The sequence below is a fragment of the Macaca nemestrina genome, chromosome 14, assembly GCF_043159975.1.
Source record: "Macaca nemestrina isolate mMacNem1 chromosome 14, mMacNem.hap1, whole genome shotgun sequence".
In the NCBI taxonomy this organism is placed as follows: Eukaryota; Metazoa; Chordata; class Mammalia; order Primates; family Cercopithecidae; genus Macaca; species Macaca nemestrina.
The window spans coordinates 8778383-8796618 of record NC_092138.1 but is presented as its reverse complement, the minus strand read 5'-3'; the positions used below and the strand labels follow the sequence as shown (position 1 = coordinate 8796618).

The following is an 18236-nucleotide window of genomic DNA, read 5'->3' as shown; positions in this document are numbered from 1 at the left end:
GCACCAGACTCGTGACTTACCCTTTCTAATATCATAATACAAAATCCTTGATCTGGAAAAACATTTCCTCTTCATCCTCAGCGCCGACTGGGTCTGAGAAACCTTGGCGGGAGGCTGCCAGGGAACCTTCTGCCCAGGTGGCTCAGCGCCAGCAGGCCCATGGAGTAGCAATTGGTCTCAATGATAGAACTGGCTTTGGAGCAGCAAATTTTAGGGGCACCAGGAAGGCCTCTTCCCCACCACAGTGTCTGCCACTCCACCGTGAGAATTTCTAATTTCTTTAGGGCTCAGGTCTTCAATAGTGCTGGTACTTCTAAGAGTATCTGAGCTTGAATCTTACTACCACTGTCTTTGGATGTAGGTGGTGGCCAAATGAGAGAAGAAGGATGTTTGGGAACAGAGTAGAGCTGACAGATGTTCTAGGAGCATCAGGGGAGGGGATGGCTGGACAGAGCGAGGTGAGCATCTAGTCTCTTGGTTTCTGGCTTGCATCTCACCAGTCAGTGAGGAAGGAGCAGGAGAGATGGGGCTCTAGGTGGCCTGGCCTAGGGCTCCCAGTCAGCTCTGGGTCTTCATCTCCACCCTCATCCCAGCCCTTGGGCTGCTCTCGGCTTCTCTGGATCAAATGTCCTAAGAGGCTTTGACACTTTCAGGGATGAAAGAGTGGGATGAGGAGAGGAGAGAAAGGCTGTGGTAGTGGAGAAGGGGCCTTGAAAAGGTCCAGGGAGTAAGTCCAGAGCTGACTGCGGGGGTGGGTATGAGCCCTCACCTACAACTGTCTTCCCCACAGGAACCTCGAGCACTGGAAGAAAGAAAGCCCAGTCAGTGAGGCCAAGCCTTGGTTAAGGAATTGTGCCCCTGAGGGTCCACTAGGATGCATGCTTGTTATCTGGGATATATTTTTCTTTCTATTTTTTAAATTTTTAATCCTATTTTTTTCAAGTTTTGTTTATTTCCAATTTTTATTTTAGGTTCGGGGGTACATGTGTGGGTTGGTGACATGGGTAAATTACATGTCATGAGGGTTTGGTGCATGGATTATTTTGCCACCCAGGTCATAAGCAGAGTACCAGATAGGTAGTTTTTCAGTCCTCACCCTCCTTCCACCCTCCACCCTCAAATAGGCCTCAGTGTCTATTGTTCCCTTCTTTGTGTCCATGTGTACTCAATGTTTATCTTCCATTTATTTATTTATTGAGACAGGGTCTGGCTCTGTTGCCCAGGCTGAAATGCAGTGGCACAATCTCGACTTACTGCAACCTCCACCTCCCAGGTTCAAGCCATCCTCCCACTGCAGCTTCCCAAGTTGCTAGAACTACAGGAGCAGGCCATCCAGCCTGGCTGATTTTCATAATTTTTGTAGAGACAGCATTTTTCCATGTTGCCCAGGCTTGTCTTGAACTTCTGAGCTCAAGCGATCTGCCTACCTTGGCCTATGGAAGTGCTGAGATTACAGGTGTGAGCTGATGCTCCTGCCCTTGCTTATAAGCGAGAACATGTGGTATTTGATTTTCTCTTCTTGTGTTAATTTGCTTTGGATGATGGCCTCCGGTTCTATCTATGTTGCTGCAAAAGCCATGATCTCTTTTTTTTGTTTGTTTTAATAGCTGTGTAGTATTATGTGTGTGTGTCACATCTGCTTTATCCAGTCTACCACTGATGAGCATCTAGGTTGATTCCGCGTCTTTGTTATTGTGAAGAGTGCTGCAGTGAACGCACAGGTGCATGTGTCTTCCTGGTAAACCATTTATGGTCCTTTAGGTATATGCACTCAGTAGTGGAATTGCTGGGTCAAAGGATGCTTCTATTGTAGGTTCTTTGAGAATGCTCCAGACTGCTTTCCACAGTGGCTGAACGAATCTACATTCCTGACAGCAATGTGTAAGCCTTTCCTTTTCTCCACAACCTCACCAGTATCTGTTATTTTCTGACTTTTTAATAATAACCATTCTGACTGGTGTGAGATGGTATCTCATTGTGGTTTTGATTTGCATTTTCTTAATGATTAGTGATATTGAGCATCTTTTCATATGCTTATGGGCCACGTGTATGTCTTTAAGCCTTTTTTAGCCAGTCTTTTTTTTTTTTTTAAACAAACAAAAGCGTATGTGTTTCCCAACATCTAACACAAGCAAAGTAGACCATCTCCATGAACAGAAGGTTGGGGGCCTGGAGGTTGTCTCTTTGTCCTGGGCGGGAACAGCAGCCTACACACCTTGCAGGGCTTCTGTCTGTGGCCCTGGTGCCCTTGACACCCCAGCGGAGCTGCAGATGCATCACTATGCTAACAGACTGTGTGCAAGGTGCTGAAGGCTCACTGATGTCCATCAAGGGCCTTTAGCCTCCATGGCTGTGGTCAGGTGCCTAGGAAAGAAGCCTAAAGAGGGGCAGGGAGGGTGGGGGAGGTCAGAGACTGCCTCTGTGCCACCCGGGTAAGGGCGCTGCGCACAGCAAGCCACCTGCCACAGGCTTGGAGGAAGGAGAGATGGACGTATCCTGGATCCTCTGCCTCCCGGATACCAGCCCACGGGATAGTATCTTTTTGCCCTTAACAGCAGAAAATGCTACCTGTTCCTGACAAGCATGTAGTCGATCTTTGCATATCTGCTGCTAGACCTTTGGAAAATAAGTGTGAATCTCAGCTTGAGGAGACTTCAAGAAAACCCGGTGACCCCTGCCAGGAGGGTGACAAATGAGACCCCAGCACATCTGTCCCTAGTGCGAGGCACAGCCACTCTCCCGCCCCTGATTGTCTGTACATGAGAGTGGGCCTGGAGCTGGGAGATGGCACACCCCAGCACCTGAGTGGGACCTTTCACAGAGAAATCACTTCCTTTTTGTGCTTTGTTGAGTCTTGGAAAATCTTAACCCAAGTCCTTCCTGGGGAGGGGGAAGGAAGGGGGTCCCCAGATTGTCAGATGCACAGAAATAACTGAAAGTCCTTGGCATTAAATGCAGCCTTGAGTCTGGTTTTGGAAGAAATTGGCCTTCTTGGAAACCGTAGCCTCAGGGATGCAGAGAAACTAGGTCAGAACAGGAACGTGGGCAGGGAGTGAGCTTCGTTCCCTTCACCAGACCTGGGAGGGCTCAGCTGTGTGGTCTGCAGCAGGTCAAGAAGCAAACTCTAGAAGGCCCTGCCCTCCTGGACTGAAATCTTCACTTCTCACAAGTGGATCGTCCAGTCCTCATGCAGCCAGGGCATGTCCCAGGAAAGCCCCCAGGGTGGCATGAGAAGCAAAAGGAGGTTTCAGACTGCTTTAACCAGGAGTATGAACCAACAAAGAGTACAGCCAAATGGTATCTGTGACTTCCAAGGCCAGGTCATCAAAGGCTGAGAGCTCCCTCCTGCTGGGCGTGCTGAAGCCCTCATTCTTGGAGATCTGAGCCACCAAATGAGAAGTCTGAGCTGCCTCAGCCCACTATGCCATGGGAAGCCCAGGCTGCAGCAAGAGGCTACATGGAGAGGATCCATTCAGCAACCCTGGGCTACCAGCTGGCAGCCAGCATCAGTGTCCAGCCAGGTAGGTGAGTCACCTGGATTGCTGGCCCAGTCAAGCCTTCTGATGACTCCAGCCCTGCTGATATCTGACTATTACCACATGAAAGACCCCACACAACAACTCACACAGCCGAGTCCTCCCCATATTCTTGACCCTACAATTGTGAGATGTCATATGATACAATGGTATCATCTTAAGCTACTAGCTTTGGGTGATTTACATTGCATTTATAAGGTTGTGCACATGTTAAGAGGTGTGTGCAGGCTCAAGAAAGACCTAAGAAGGCTCAGAGCTGTTACTTCTGGCTGACCTTGAGGCCCTGTGCCAGCAGGAAGTGAAGGCCAAAGGAAGTTGTCAATTAACTGGCTGGCTGAGTGTTGAAGGCATGCCAGACACACATACACAGAGCCCCGTGGCAAAGATCAGGGGACATACTGGCTTCAGGCTGCATTAGTCAGGACTTTCCAGAGAAACAGAACCAATAGGATAGATAGGTAGGTAGATAGATAGATAGATAGATAGATAGATAGATAGATAGATATTTATAGGATGGATTGTTTCACCCAATTATGGAAGCTAAAAAGTTCCATGATCTACTGTCTGCAAGCTGGAAAACCAGCCATTGGTGTAATCCCACAGCATCATTCAGTCCAAATCCAAAGGCCTGAGAACCCAGGGAGCCAGTGCCGTCAGTCCCACTCCAAGTCTATAGCTCCAAGAACGGGGAGTGCTGATGTTTGCGGGCAGGAAGAGATGGATGTCTCAGTTCATGCAGAGGGAGCAAATTTACGCTTCCTCACTTTTTTCTTCTATCTGGACAAAATTCACCATCAGTGGATTAGATGGTGCCCACACACATTGATGAGGGGTTGTCTTAGTCTGTTTTGTGCTGCTATATAAGAGAATACCTGCAACTGAGTAACTAATAAAGAACAGACATTTATTTCCTATGGTTCTAGAGACTGGGAAGTTCAGGGTCAAGGGATCCATCTCTGATGAGGGTCTTCCTGCTGTGTCATCCCATGTCAGAGCACAGAATGGCAAGAGTGGGCGAGAGAGAGGGAAGGTGGCTACACTCATCCTTTTATCAGGACCTCGCTCCCATGATAACCAAATTAATCCATCCATGAAAACAGAGTCCTCATGGCCTAATCACCCTGTGAAGAGCCCACCTCTCAACACTGTTGCACTGGGGCTTAAATGTCTGACGTATGCTTTTTGGGGGGACACATTTAAACCACAGCAAGGTTGAACTTCTTTACCCAGTCTACTGATTCAAATGCGAATTTCTCCCGGAAATGTTCTCATAGACACACCCAGAAATAATGTTTTACCAGCTTTTTGGGCATCCCTTAGCCTGGTCAAGTTGTACTGAAAATTAACCATCACACAGGCATTCAAGGAAATCTCTGTCCAATTGCTAGCTGACCACTATGCTAATTGAGCAGAAACTTCAGTGACCACACCTGACAAAGAGTGCAGGCTTCACGCAATTAGCTCAGAAAAGCTTCTGAACAAATAACAACAACAACAACAAACCCTGGGCAGCGGGGAGAATCTGATTTCCAAAGTTGCCACATTTCATTATTTAAAATGCCAGTTTTCAGCAAAAAGTTAAGAAATATGCAAAGAAACAAGAAAGGATGACTGTTGTCAGACACAGGGAAACAATCAGACAGTAGAAATGGTTCCCGGGGAAGCCCAAGTATTGGCCAAACTTAGTAGACGAATATTTTAGGTCAGCTATTTAAAATATGTTTACTGTAGTCCCAGCACTTTGGGAGGCTGAGTCAGGAGGATTGCTTGAGCCCAGGAGTTCAAGATATGCCTAGGCAACACAGCAAGACCTCATCTCTACAAAATTCTTAAAAATGAGCTGGGCATGGTGTGAGCCTGAAGTCCCAGCTACTCAGAAGGCTGAGGCAGGCCCTGAATTTTGTGATTGCTTGCGCCCAAGACTTCGAGGCTGCAGTGAGCTATGATCACACCACAGCACTCTAGCCTGGGTGACAGAGCAAGACTCTATCTCAAAAAAGTAAAAAACAAAATAAAATGCCATATATATATATATATACACACACACACACACACACACACATACACACACACACACACACACACATATATATATGTTTAAAGAACCAAAGCAAAGTATAAAATAATGTTTCACTGAATGGAGGCTATCAATAAAGAAACAGAAATTATAAAAAAGAAACTTATAGGCCGAGTGTGGTGGCTCACGCCTGTAATCCCAGCACTTTGGGAGGCCGAGACAGGTGGATCACCTGAGGTCAGGAGTTCGAGACCAGCCTGACCAACCTGGTGAAGCCCTGTCTCTACTAAAATACAAAAGTAGCCAGGCATGGTGGTGCATGCTTGTAATCCCAGCTACTCGGAAGGTTGAGGCAGGAGAATCACTTGAACCTGTGAGGCGGAGGTTGCAGTGTGCTGTAATTGTGCCATCACACTCCAGCCTGGACAACAGAGCAAGACTCCACCTCAAAAAAAAAAAAAAACTTATAAAAATTCTGGATGTGTTGCTGAGGTGTCCAATATTTTGGCTGAAAGATGTTCCATGATTCTAACTGCTGGGGATAAAAGGAACAACGATCTGGAAAATAACAACGTTTTCAAATAAAAAGTGGCTGAGACCGAGTACAAAATGATGTCTCAGTCTGCAGGGGGTGTGACCCATGGGAGACAGACGGGTGTTTCTCACCCTCCTCTGCCTCCTGCTCAGACTGAATTCAGTATCTTATGTGTGGCAGGCATTCAGTTGTCTTTGTGGAGTCCTGGGGTTGAAGGGGTCGGAGAGAGAGGAGGGGAGTGGCAGGAATAATGGAGACGTTTACAGGGTGGGAGCAGAAAAGAGTGTTTTAGACTTGGTGACTTCTCTGGTGACCTCGGTGCTGTTTCGTGGCAGTGCTTTTCAGGTGCAGGAAGTGGTTTGCCTTTGCCCCAGCTTAGGCACTTCCTCTTTGTAGAAGAATCAGAGGCCTGCAAGAACTACTCGTCCTGCACCTGGAGTAAAACCATATGGCTTGGAAACAAAGTCTGCAGGCTTCGAGCCAGTTAACGGAGTGGCTTCAGAGGCGTAGACGTGTGTTCTGTTCATGTCCGGTGTGTGGAGCACACTGATGTGTGCAGGCCTTCCCCAGGGGCTCAGTGTTTAGCGGGACATGGACACAGACACCTCACCACAGGGCCATCTGAGAAGTGCTGTGCAGACCAGCAAGCTTTCATAGGATGGTCACGCAAGAATAAGAAGAAAGTCTGCAGCCTATGGATGATGTGCAATTCTCCCCGATGTCAAAAGAAATCCAAGGCCTGTGAAACCCATAGACTCAGTGAGGAAAACTTTTGACCACCTGCAGTGACTCGAGCTACTTCTCTGAACTGCTGGAGCGCTTAGTGTAGCTAGTCGATCACTCAGGACTTGGCTTGCTTGCTCCTCGTCCTGCTGCTGGCCTCGGGTCCATCCACCTGATCGTCCTCACTCTAGCATGATAGCAGGTGAGGACGTGGAGGTGGTCAGTGACTCAGCAGGATTCTGTTGAGTAGCTCCTGGGTAGATATTCATCAGATCATTTTTCTTTGTTATTAGATTTTTTAAAAAATGTGATAAGGGATGGAGATGCCAGTGGAATAATGGGATAAGGGCTTGGAATGTTGGGGTACAATTAGCTTTACCAGTCTTTTATTCATGCTCTTTCTTTGTCTAATTCCAAAGATAATAGTGACTTGACTTTATTTAGAACTCCAAACACAGACCCTGCCTGAAATAAGGGAAGCCAGTCTAACATCTGGAATCCCCTGATTATACTCATGGAAGACACTGTCCTTTTCCTACTTAATGGAATTTCCTCATTTCCTTTCTTGCCAAAAGAATCCAATTTTGCATTAAAGTTGCAGGCAAAGAGCCCTAAATCTCAGAGAAACTAGGCTTTCTGCAGTCCCTTTGGTTTAAGCAATTTAACTGTAGCAACCCCCTTTCCTTTGCTACCGACTGTTATGGGGTGGCACAGAACCCTATTCCGCACAGGGAGAGGTAAACAGAAGTCAGATAAAGCCTCCAGGTCTTTTTCTCTATGGCTTCCTTCTGGTTTGGGATGCTCATGTGATGCCTGGAGCTCTCGTAGCTATTTTGTAACTAGGAGGTAAGCAGTGTGTGGCCTAAAGCTCTTGTGTTGAGAGTGAAAACTGAAGGACAGGCCATGCCTGGCTTGCAGGACATCACTGAGCAATGGCACCAGCTCTGATTTTCCATGTCCAGGCCACTTCTGTGACATCCGTAAGTGTCACAATTATTTAAGCCCCTCTGAGATGGGCATTCTCATATTTGTTGCCAAAACCATAAAAGTGAGTTTGGAAATATTTTTACAAAAATCAGCCTCAGTGATACTTTACACAGACATATTGATTCCTTTTCAACCAACCTAAACCCCTGTTTTCATTCCTTTCACTGATGAGCTCATCTGTCAGCAGAGACAGGAAGGGCAGCTGGAGGGTGTCACCTCCACATAGGTCGCAGACAGACAGATTGGAGGTTGAAAGCCGCCCGTTGGGCTCTGTGGGTTGCGGAGGGAGGTGTGCTGGAAGGAAGGATGTGGGGAAGCAGCTTGTTCTGCCCTCCCCTTCCGGGCCTCATCCTGGGCCGAGGGTCTTCCTGTGTCAGCCAAGAGCAAAGGGTGGGGAGGCTTTTGGACAGTCAGCATCTTGGGTCTCAGAAAGATACCTCCTCCTCTCTGGGGACCCTCACTACTCCTCAGGCTTGCAGGGAGGGTGGGCAGCGTGGTGCTTTTAAAACATGTTTGCAAATTCTTTGACAGTCCTCTGGCCAAGAAGTGTAGCCTGTGCTCCCTGTCCTTGAACCTGGATGGGTCTTTGTGTGAGTTCTGAGGCTCAGATAAAAGAGCCCACACTTCTGTGTTCAATGCCCTTGGAACACTTGCTCTAGCAGCCTCCATTTAAAAAGTCAGAATTCAGAGGACTCCAAGTGGAGAAACCACATGGAAAGACCAGAGAGAGAGACGGACAGACAGACAGACAGGCAGAGGAGAGAAAGACAGACATACCCAGAGAGAGAGACAGAGAGAGGGAGAAGAGAGAGACAGACAGGAGGAGAGGGAAGAGAGAGAGATACACACAGAGAGAAAGGAGAGACAGAGTTGTAGAGAGAGACGAGAGAGAGTGGAGAGGGAGAAACAGAGACAGAGACACAGAGAAAGGAAAGATTGAGAGTTAGAGACAGAGAGATACAAAGTGAGGCAGAGAGAGACAGAAAATGATAGAAAAAGAGACAGAGACAGACACATACAGAGAGAAAAGAGACACACACACACACACACACACACACACACACACACACACACACAGAGAGAGAGGTGAGAGACAGAGAAAGGAGAGAGAGAGGGAGCTGGCTCAGCTGTCCTGTCCCCACCGCCTGGGGCTGGACCTGTGAGTGAAGAGGTCACTGAGATGGTCCCTGCCCAGCCCCAGTCTTTGCTGCAGCCCCCTGAGAGAACGCCTGGCTGAGCTCCGCCTGATCGGATGGAGACTCTGGCAGGGTCATATTCGTTCTGGGAATGGAAGAGCTCAGGCTGATTGGGTTGCTGATGTCGCCATGGTTACCTGGAGTCACTAGAGGGAGAAAGACAGCCTCATTTGAGTGGGATTCAGGGTCTGGCCATCCAACTCTGACTGCGTGTGTGACATGCACTGCTGCTGTGTGTTTGGCCTTTCCATTTGTGTCCCCAAAATCTCCACTCCAGCTACTGATGTTTTAAGATATTGAAGACTCAAGCAATCACCTTAACATCAGCAAAAGCCTGGGATGCATCCAGGAAGCTAGGCTGTCTTTTTGCTTTGGGGGGAAAACGTTGGAGCCTCCTAAAATTTAGTGCCTTCCCTCCTGAGCCTGGGTTTTGCTGCTGTAGGGAGACTGACAGGAAGGCTAAGGACAGATGGAAGGAGAAAGCCGTGAGAGACAGCGGACAGTGGAGAAGGTGGGGGATGCAGGTGTGAAGACTGGAGGAGGAGCGCTGCTGGAGGCACACAGTCACTTGTGTTTTTGAAAAATGGCTCTCTTCAGAAGGCCTGCTCTTAACACACCTTCCAGGGCACAGGGTGTTGGACAAACAGGCGCCTTCCCATTTGTCCAGGTGGAGGGGTGACTTCAAAGCTTAGGTGTGAATGTCCCTGTGGAAAGTGGGGCCATTAAGCCCCAGACAGTGTGATTGTGACTGGTGACTCAAGTTCACAGTGGTTTGGGTTCCCGTGGCCATTTCCTTTAATGACACATTTGCCTTATGAATTGTTATCTGTAATTTCTGAGGAGACAAAAATAAAAGCAGAAGTAGTTGGTTCCAAAGATTTAACCATTTCTTCCATTTCTCAGTGTTCATGACTTCATGAGCCATGAGGCAGAGGAGAGGACATGGAGGAGATGGCAAGACAGCAGGTTCCCGGGCTGTGCAGCGGGGAGGGCAAAGCCAGACGCATGGTGAAGGGGACTAGCTGGGCCCGGAGCCCCAGGCGGTGCCTCACCCAGCTGGGGTGGGAAGCACAAGGGCGGGAGATGAGGGCCTGCTTCCAATGCTGCTGGTCTGCCCTGAGTTTCAAAGTGCACGACCCAGGACTGGCTAGCTTCACAGGAGGATTCAACCAAGAAGAAAAACTGGAATTTTGCGATTCCAAAGCCTTCCACGAAACTCCTTGAATATGTTTGTATGGATGTGCTACTTACATTTTATATGACTTTTGACCCAATAATTTCATCTTTCTACACCTAGATGATTCCCCCAGAGACAGCATAAAAGGAAAATAAATCAGAAGGTCCAGTGGAGAGCTTCTACCCTCATTACCAGCTCCAGGGACAGGAATCGGCACCTGGTAAGAGAGAGGGGCAAAGGCATCAACTTTTAATTTTCCACCTTTGAGGAAATCTTTCACCAGTCCCTCACAGCCCCCACTTTTATTTTCCAACTTCTCAGCCTGTTTTCAAGGGCTCCTGAGTGAAACCATTTAGGGCCTTTGCCTCCTCTTTGCTCTGTCTCTGAGGCAGCCTGAGTGGTTTGTTCTCCCAGAGGGGCCCTGGGTCTTCTCAGGCGTCTGCCCGGGCTCAGTCACTCTCCTCCAACTGGAATGTTCTGCTCAGCATTTTTTTCTGGTTAAAGCTCAACCTACCACCATGATATTCCTTTTGGGGGGCAATTTGCAATAGGTGTGTCACAATTTTACAGGTGCAGCCCCATTAGCTGAAAACATTTATGAGTCATTTCTATATTTACAGGAGTGCAAGATCCACAAATGTGCCTGCACGTTGTATACAATGATAGACAATAAAGAAGGCCATCTGCATGTCCCAAGTTAAATACAGTGTGACCCAGCCACTCTGAGATACATGTAGCTTTAAAGAGAAGTAGGTAAGTATGCCCAGACATGGGAAGATGCCTAAATGAGTAATTGAAGGCTATAGAACAATATCACTGTAAGCTAAGCAACTTGAAACGACCAGCATTTATTGTCTCCCAGTTTCTGTGGGTCAGGAGTCCAGGTACAGCTTAACTGGCCCTTCACAACCAAGGTGTGGGCTGGGGCTGCAGTCACATCTGAGGCTTGACTGAGGAAGGACCTGCTTCCTCACTCACATGATTGTCAGCAACATTCAGTTCCTTGTGTGCTGTGGGACTGAGGGCCTTATTTCCTGCTGGCTATTGGCCAGAGGCTGCCCTCAACTCCTTGTCACAGGGGCCCTCTCCAAGTGGCCACTTGCTTCCTCCAAGGTAACTAGGGAGTATGTCTCCTAAGAAGACTGATGTGATCATCTTATGGAGCATAATCATGTACATCGCATCACCTTTGTCATTTTCTATGGATTAGAAGAGGAAGAGATTATGCAAGGGAGTGCATATTAGGAGGCAGAGATCATGGGAGAGGTGACCATCTTAAAGGTTGTCCATAATGTATCCAGAATATATTTTTAATTAATAAAAGGCAAATGAATCAGGTCATCGAAGAGATGGGTAGCTAACTACCAAAGATTTTACAGCATTGACTTAATGCTGGGAGTGGCTCCCAGCCAGGACCCCATTCCTCAGCACCCATGGACTGTGATCTAGGGAGGACCAAGTGTCTGGTTCTCACCAATGGAACATGAGTGGATGGGGCGAGTGTCACTTCTGGTCCAGAGGATTAAGAAGTGGATGTGACTCCCCACAGTCTCTTTTGCCATCTGCCCATTGAATTGAAGAGAGTCATCATTGAAGATGTGGAGCTGCCTAGTGAGTGGGTCCAGGAATTCCTGCTGGGAAGTGAATCACCCAAACAGGAGCACCCACATGGATGGAGATACATACAAGAGATAAACTTTTGTTTTGTTTAGCTGTGCAGGCTAGGATTTAGTTATCACAGCAGCTAGTATACCTTCAATAGTATGTATGGCTTAGTATAATCTGGTTCAAAAATCTGCGTATGAGTGTATGCAGTTATAGATATATGTTGCCATATGCACTTTTCAATCTCTTAATTGGGTAGTCAGAATTCTTCAATGTGTCTGCATAACAAACTATATCAAAACTTAGAATCATAAATAATAAGCATTTCTGATCTCTCACAGTTGCTGTGGGTCAGGAATTTGAAAGCAATTAGCTGGGTGGTTGGGGCTGCTGTCTCATCTGAAGGTATGAATGGGGCTGGAGGTTCCACCTCCCAAGCAGCTCCTTATACAGCTGGGCAGTTGGTGCTGCTTGTGTGTGGGAGGCATGCAGACCTCTCCCCAGGGCTGCTTGAGCATCCTTATGGCATGGCAGCTGGCTTCCTCCAGAGTGAGCAATCCCAGAGAGATCAAAGCAGAAGACTCAATGTTTTATGAGCTAGCCTTGGAAGTCAGGCACAATCATGTTTGTGATGTCTGTTGATGATACAGGTCAGCCCTATTCAATGCGGGACAGGACTACACAGAACATGAAGAGGGAGAGGCCGGCTACCATAGGGAGGTCACAATAGAAAAACACCTTGATCAGAATCTCAGGGTGGGGCATGGAAACTGAAAGGTTTAAGCAAAATAAACAAAGTGAAGAACAGGCTCAACTGCTCTTGACGGGAGTGGCGATGCAGGCTTTTGTCCACTGAGTGAAGTCACACAGGGAGAGGAGCCACAAGGAGGGTTGCAGAGGTCAGCAAGGCTGTGGTGGACATCTGTGGACATGGTGACAGAGTGAGTCTCAGGGCTGCTCAGTGAAGGCCAGAGATGGCACTGCAGAAGCAGGAGCCTAGCACAGAGATGACCAGGACAGCAAGCCTGCTGAGTGATTTGGGAATGATCCTCCCTTTATCTCCAGGGAGCTGGAGCAGAAACCAATGGTGTATTTGTGATGTGGATGGTGGGTCTCACTCTCAGGTATCATGTGGAAGGAGAAAGAGGCTGCTGCTTCTTTAGACTTGCACTCATGTCTGAGTGAGTCCTCCTCTAGGCTTTGGAGATTCAGGTACCTGCTACCTGCTGGGTTTGAGGACCCCCCAAGTGAAGGGTTCAAGATCCCTGGGTTGGGAAGTGATGTGCAGGAGAAAACGTCAGCATTTCCATTTTCTCTCTAAAAACCAGAAACCCTGCCCTGTGCTGACACTGAGTGTGCACCTGCTCTCCGGCAGCCCCTGTTTGCTTCCCAAGTCCTGCAACTACTCTTCCCATCACGTAAGGGACAGATAGCTTAATAAGACTCCCGCCAAGAGACTGCAGAATAAAGATTCTATTAATCATTTCTCTGGCAATGGGACAACGGCAGAGCTGGCAGAGCCAACACTGTAGATCTCACTGGAGCCCCATGCACATGACAAGAGCAAGAAACTGTTTGAAAGAGAGCCTGACACCAGCACTGTCAACACAAACCATGCCCTGAATATGCTGCTCATGGAGTGTTAGCTAGTGCAGTATTAAGCCAGCATTTTAAAAAACTTATCTTTTTATTTTAATTGACACATAATAGTTGTATGTATTTATGGGATACAATGTGATATTTCATTACATGTATATATTGTGCAATGATCAAATCAGGGTAATTAGCATAACCATTACAACCTCATTACTTCTTTGTGGTGGGAACATTCACAATGCCTCTCTTCTAGCTATTTGGAGATATACAAGAACTTATTGTTAGCTACAGTCACCCTACTGTGCAGTAGACACCAGAGCTTATTCTTCCTTTTAACTGTATCTCTGTACCCGTTAACCAACATCTCCCCATCTTCCTCTCCCCACTAGCCTTCCTGTCCTCTTGGTAACCACAATTCTACTGTCTACTTCTATGAGCTCAACTTTCTTTTAACTCCCACATATGAGTGAGATCATGTGGTATTTCTTTTCTGTGCCTGGCTTATTTTGCTTTATATAACATCCTCCAGGTTCATCCATGTTGCTGCAAATGACAGGATTTCATTCTTTTTTCATGGCTGAATAGTATCCCATTGTGGATATGTACCACATTTTCTTTATCCTATGTGTCCTTGATGGACACAAGTTTATTTCATCTCTTGGCTATTGCAAATAGTTCAGCCAGCATTTTTAGCAGAACATTTGGAAATAGTCTTTCAGGTTTATCTTATCTTTTAAAAGTTTTGGTGTATATTTTGTAATGTGTATAATACATAAATACAGTAGTTATGTGTATATAGTAAATACACACAGATATATGTATATTGACTTTTTACATTTAACAGTGATGTAGTTCAAAAAATCAGATGCCCTGTTTGGGTGACTATTCTGTCTCAGGTGTTAGGTTGAATGACCAGGTGGATAACTGTCTTATTTCTTGCTGGCCCACTGAGACAACTGCCCTTCATCACCTCCTCCAGAGCACAGGTCAAGGGCAGCTGCAGTCACATAGTGCTTGAGATGCAGCCGGTAAGGCCATTCCTGTATCACTGACCCTGAAAGCCAGCTTTATGCTCTTTTCTGTGCCGAATAGATTGTCCTGGAGAGTTTGTTTTTTATCTGCTAATCTCTATGCTTGGAGGTCTTTGTGGAATGGAAGTTTTCTCATTAGCAGGCAACACAATGAAAAACTTCCTAGTAACAGATCTTAAAAACGTTATCTGGGCCGGGCACAGTGGCTTATGCCTGTAATCCCTACACTTTGGGAGGCTGAGGTAGGCAGATCACCTGAGGTCAGGAGTTCAAGACCAGCATGGCCAGTATACTTGCCAGGTCTGTCCCACAGACCCTGGCCAACCGATGGATGAATGGGGTACTCAGACACAGGTATGCAGTGGAAGAGCAGCTGGGGGACTGCCAGGCTTTAATGGCCAAAGTGCAGCAGCCTCGAGAAGCTGGAGCTGCTTGCTTTTATTAAGTGCAGGCACAATGCTAAAAGCCTGAAGCAATACACAATCTGTGGGTAATTAACATATATTGTTCCTCTTTCAGGGAACTTATGGAACTTATGGTGGATGATCAAAGGTCAGCTCCTGGTCAACAGAAGTAAACAAGCCTGTTTAAGATAAATTCCCCTATACTCCCTTGTACCTACTCCTTGCCCTCTGCCTCAGGGTTAGAGAACAACTGTCTTCAGCTATTCTCCCCTGAAACTATGCAGAGCCTTCTGACCTTTCAGAAGGCCTGCTCCTTTCCCTATAGTTTCTCCCACCACTCTAACCAACCTCCTAAACATGGTGAAACCCTGTCTGCAAAAAAATACAAAAAATTAGCCGGGCATGATGGTGGGTGCCTGTAATCCCAGCTACTCGGGAGGCTAAGACAGGAGAATGGTTTGAACCCAGGAGCAGAGGTTGCAGCGAGCTGAGATTGCGTCATTGCACTCCAGCCTGGGTGACTGAGCAAGACTCCATCTCAAAAAAAAAAAAAAAGAAAAAGAAAGAAAAAGAAAAAAACACTTTATCCTGCCAGGAATGGAACTGAACCAGGAATCCATGAAACAAGAAAAGCAACTCTGGGGGCCCCTGGGTGGATCTCTGCTCCTAGCTGGGAGCCATCCTTCCCTCATGCGTCCAGGAGGCTTCTACTTTCAGGGCTTGAAAGACAAAAATGGGTGCACACAGAGCCGGGGGTTCAATCCTGTTTGTCTCTGGGGCCATGCTTTCTGCTGGACATGGTGGGCTTAGGTGTCTGAATGTGCTTGGACCAGACTTGAGTCAGAAGAAGAATCATCCTTCAATTTAGCTATGAGAACAGCACTGTTCCTGAGTGGTGAGAGTCAGCCTGCATCCCTCTGGGGCCTGGAGTCCCTGCAGGCATCGTGAACTGCTTCCATGGTCCCCGCTTGGGGTGCAGCAGGACCTGGTGCCCAGGAGGGGTAGTCATTCATGTGGCAGGCTCACAGCCTCTCTGCTGAGTGCCATCTCTTCCCAGACCTGGCAGATTTTCCACGGTGGTGCAGATGGCCTGAAAATGGCCAGGATTTGGGGCCTCCACATCTCCATGGCTCGGCCCCAATCAGCAACCAGCACGGGCATCCTAGCCTATGAGTGGCCACCTGCTTTCAGTGTGATGGGAGCACACATCAGTTGCAACAGGGTTGCCAGGCTTAGTCAACAAAAATATTGTCCTATGCAATATTGGGGATATAGTTATACTAAAGTTTATTTGCTGTTTATCTGAAATGCAAACTTAACTGGGCCATCTGTATTTTATTCAACAACGCTAATGACAAGGGCTTTGAATCTGAGTTCTCCTATTTAGTGACCGGAGAGCTGCCTGAGCTCTCTGAGTCTTAGTTTTGTAGTCTGTAGAATGGGAAGGACAATGCCACCTCTCTGAGCTATCCATGTGGCAATATGCGAGATGGGAGAGAACCTTTCAGCTGAGTGGCTGGGGTCTTGGCCCACCTGTCTCTTAGGTTGTGCAGGGGAATGCAGCTGCCCAGCTCCATGTGCGAGGAGAACTCCAGTGGAACAAGGATGGCTTGTAATGATGCTCGTGACAAAGGTTGCCATTTATAATTGGAATTCCTGACCAAGGTTTCCATTCAGCACACAACAGTCCCTTCATAAGTGCTGAGTGCAGTCCACACTCTGTCATTGCCACCATCGGCTCTCTGGCTTGAAAGACCCTGGGAGTGCCTGTGAGTCAATAGTTACTGTTTGATGAGAGCTGCTTTATCACTCCCAGGTGGCTCTGTCTCTCACCATACTGCATAGGGATGGAGTCACCATGGTGTTGGGCGGACTATGGCTCCAGGCCCAGCAGTTCACAATGATGGCATGAAGACTTTGATGGTTAAAAGGGGTCAACTTGACTGGATTGAGGAATGCCTGGATGACTGGTGAAGCAGTTTCTGGGTGTGTCTGTGAGTCAGAGGACTGAGAGGAAGACCCCCTCTCAATGTGGATGGGCACCCTCCTGTCAGCTGGGGGTGGACAGGTGGACAAGGCAGGTGGAAGAAGAAGGATGGATATCCAGAACTCTCCCTCTTTCTCTCTCCCTGTCGCCCTTCTCGAGCAGGAGACTTTCTCTTCCTGTCTTTGGACATCAGACTCCAGGTTCTTTGGCCTTTGGACTCTGGGATTTGCATCAGCAGCCTCTCGGTTGCTCTCAGACCTTTGACCTAGGACTGGGGGCTGCACTATTGGCTTCCCTGGTTTTCAGCCTTTCAGACTTGGACTGACTTTTTTCATAACCCAGCCTGTAGATGGTCCAGCGTAGGACTTGGCCTTTGTAACTGTGTGAGCCAATTCTCCCTAATAAACTCCCATATATATATATATATCCTATTGGTTCTGTCCCTCTGAAGAACCCCAACTAATACAAAGCCTTTCTTATAGTCTCCCAGGCATGCTCCTCACTCCTGACATAGGGACATCATCTAGTCTTCACCCCTAGGGAAACTCACCCACGGCTTCATGGCAGGAGGGCACACTGTTTCCCACGAGGCTGGTGGACTCCAGTCCAGCATGGGCTACTTAGCCCTGCACCCAGTCCTCAACCTGAACAGACACAGGAGACAGCGCTGCACATCAGGAGGCTGGGGGTGCATCCTGGGAGATGCCTTTGGGCCAAATTCCCTGGAACTTTCCAGTTGCCATGGTGACAGTCAAAATCATGGTGATATTTCAGGTGGTTGGCAAGACACAGAATCTGGGACAGCATGCTGCAGGCTGATGTCCCTCTGATTCAGTGTCTGTGGCTTGGTGCTAGGAAGGGTGGGCTTGAGGAGAGGATCATACAGGGCTAGAGAGGATTCTCCTGGGCCAAGCAGACAGCTTTGCCCGGAACTGTGCCAGTTAAACCTGGCATCTCTCCTGGTGTGTGTAATGCCATGGCAGTGACGCTGCTGAGTGGCAGTTTGTGACATTAGGCAGGAGGTTGATTTATTATGGTTTGTAACAGGTCATCCAGGAACAGCAGCCATTGTTTTAATGAAAAATCCACATGGCTGATGATGGAGAGAAACGTAAATCGCCTTGGAGGACAGCATGGGCCTTGGGAGTGACCCAGCCCAGTGAGATTCTTACCAGCTGCCACGTGCCCACCTGTGCAATGTGCATTCGGAGCTACTTGTAAGAAATGCTGCTGGGCACAGTGGCTCACGTCTGTAATCCCAGCACTTTGGGAGGCAGAGGTGGTCAGATCACCTGAGGTCAGGAGTTCGAGATCAGCCTGGGCAATACGGTGAAATCCCGTCTCTACTAAAAATACAAAATTAGCTAGGCATGGTGGCACATGCCTGTAATCCCAGCTACTCAGGAGGCTGAGGCAGGAGAACTGCTTGAACCTGGGAGGCG

At 47.8% G+C, this 18236-nt stretch overlaps 1 long non-coding RNA gene across 1 annotated transcript; it reads left to right on the top strand.

Annotated features, from left to right (window-relative positions):
• Positions 1–6756: 6756 nt before the first annotated feature.
• Positions 6757–17198, top strand: LOC105498810 (uncharacterized). Its single transcript, XR_011613025.1, has 4 exons — positions 6757–7013; positions 10292–10391; positions 10792–10924; positions 14923–17198. It is a non-coding gene; the product is annotated as an uncharacterized lncRNA (long non-coding RNA).
• The last annotated feature ends 1038 nt before the right edge of the window (positions 17199–18236 follow it).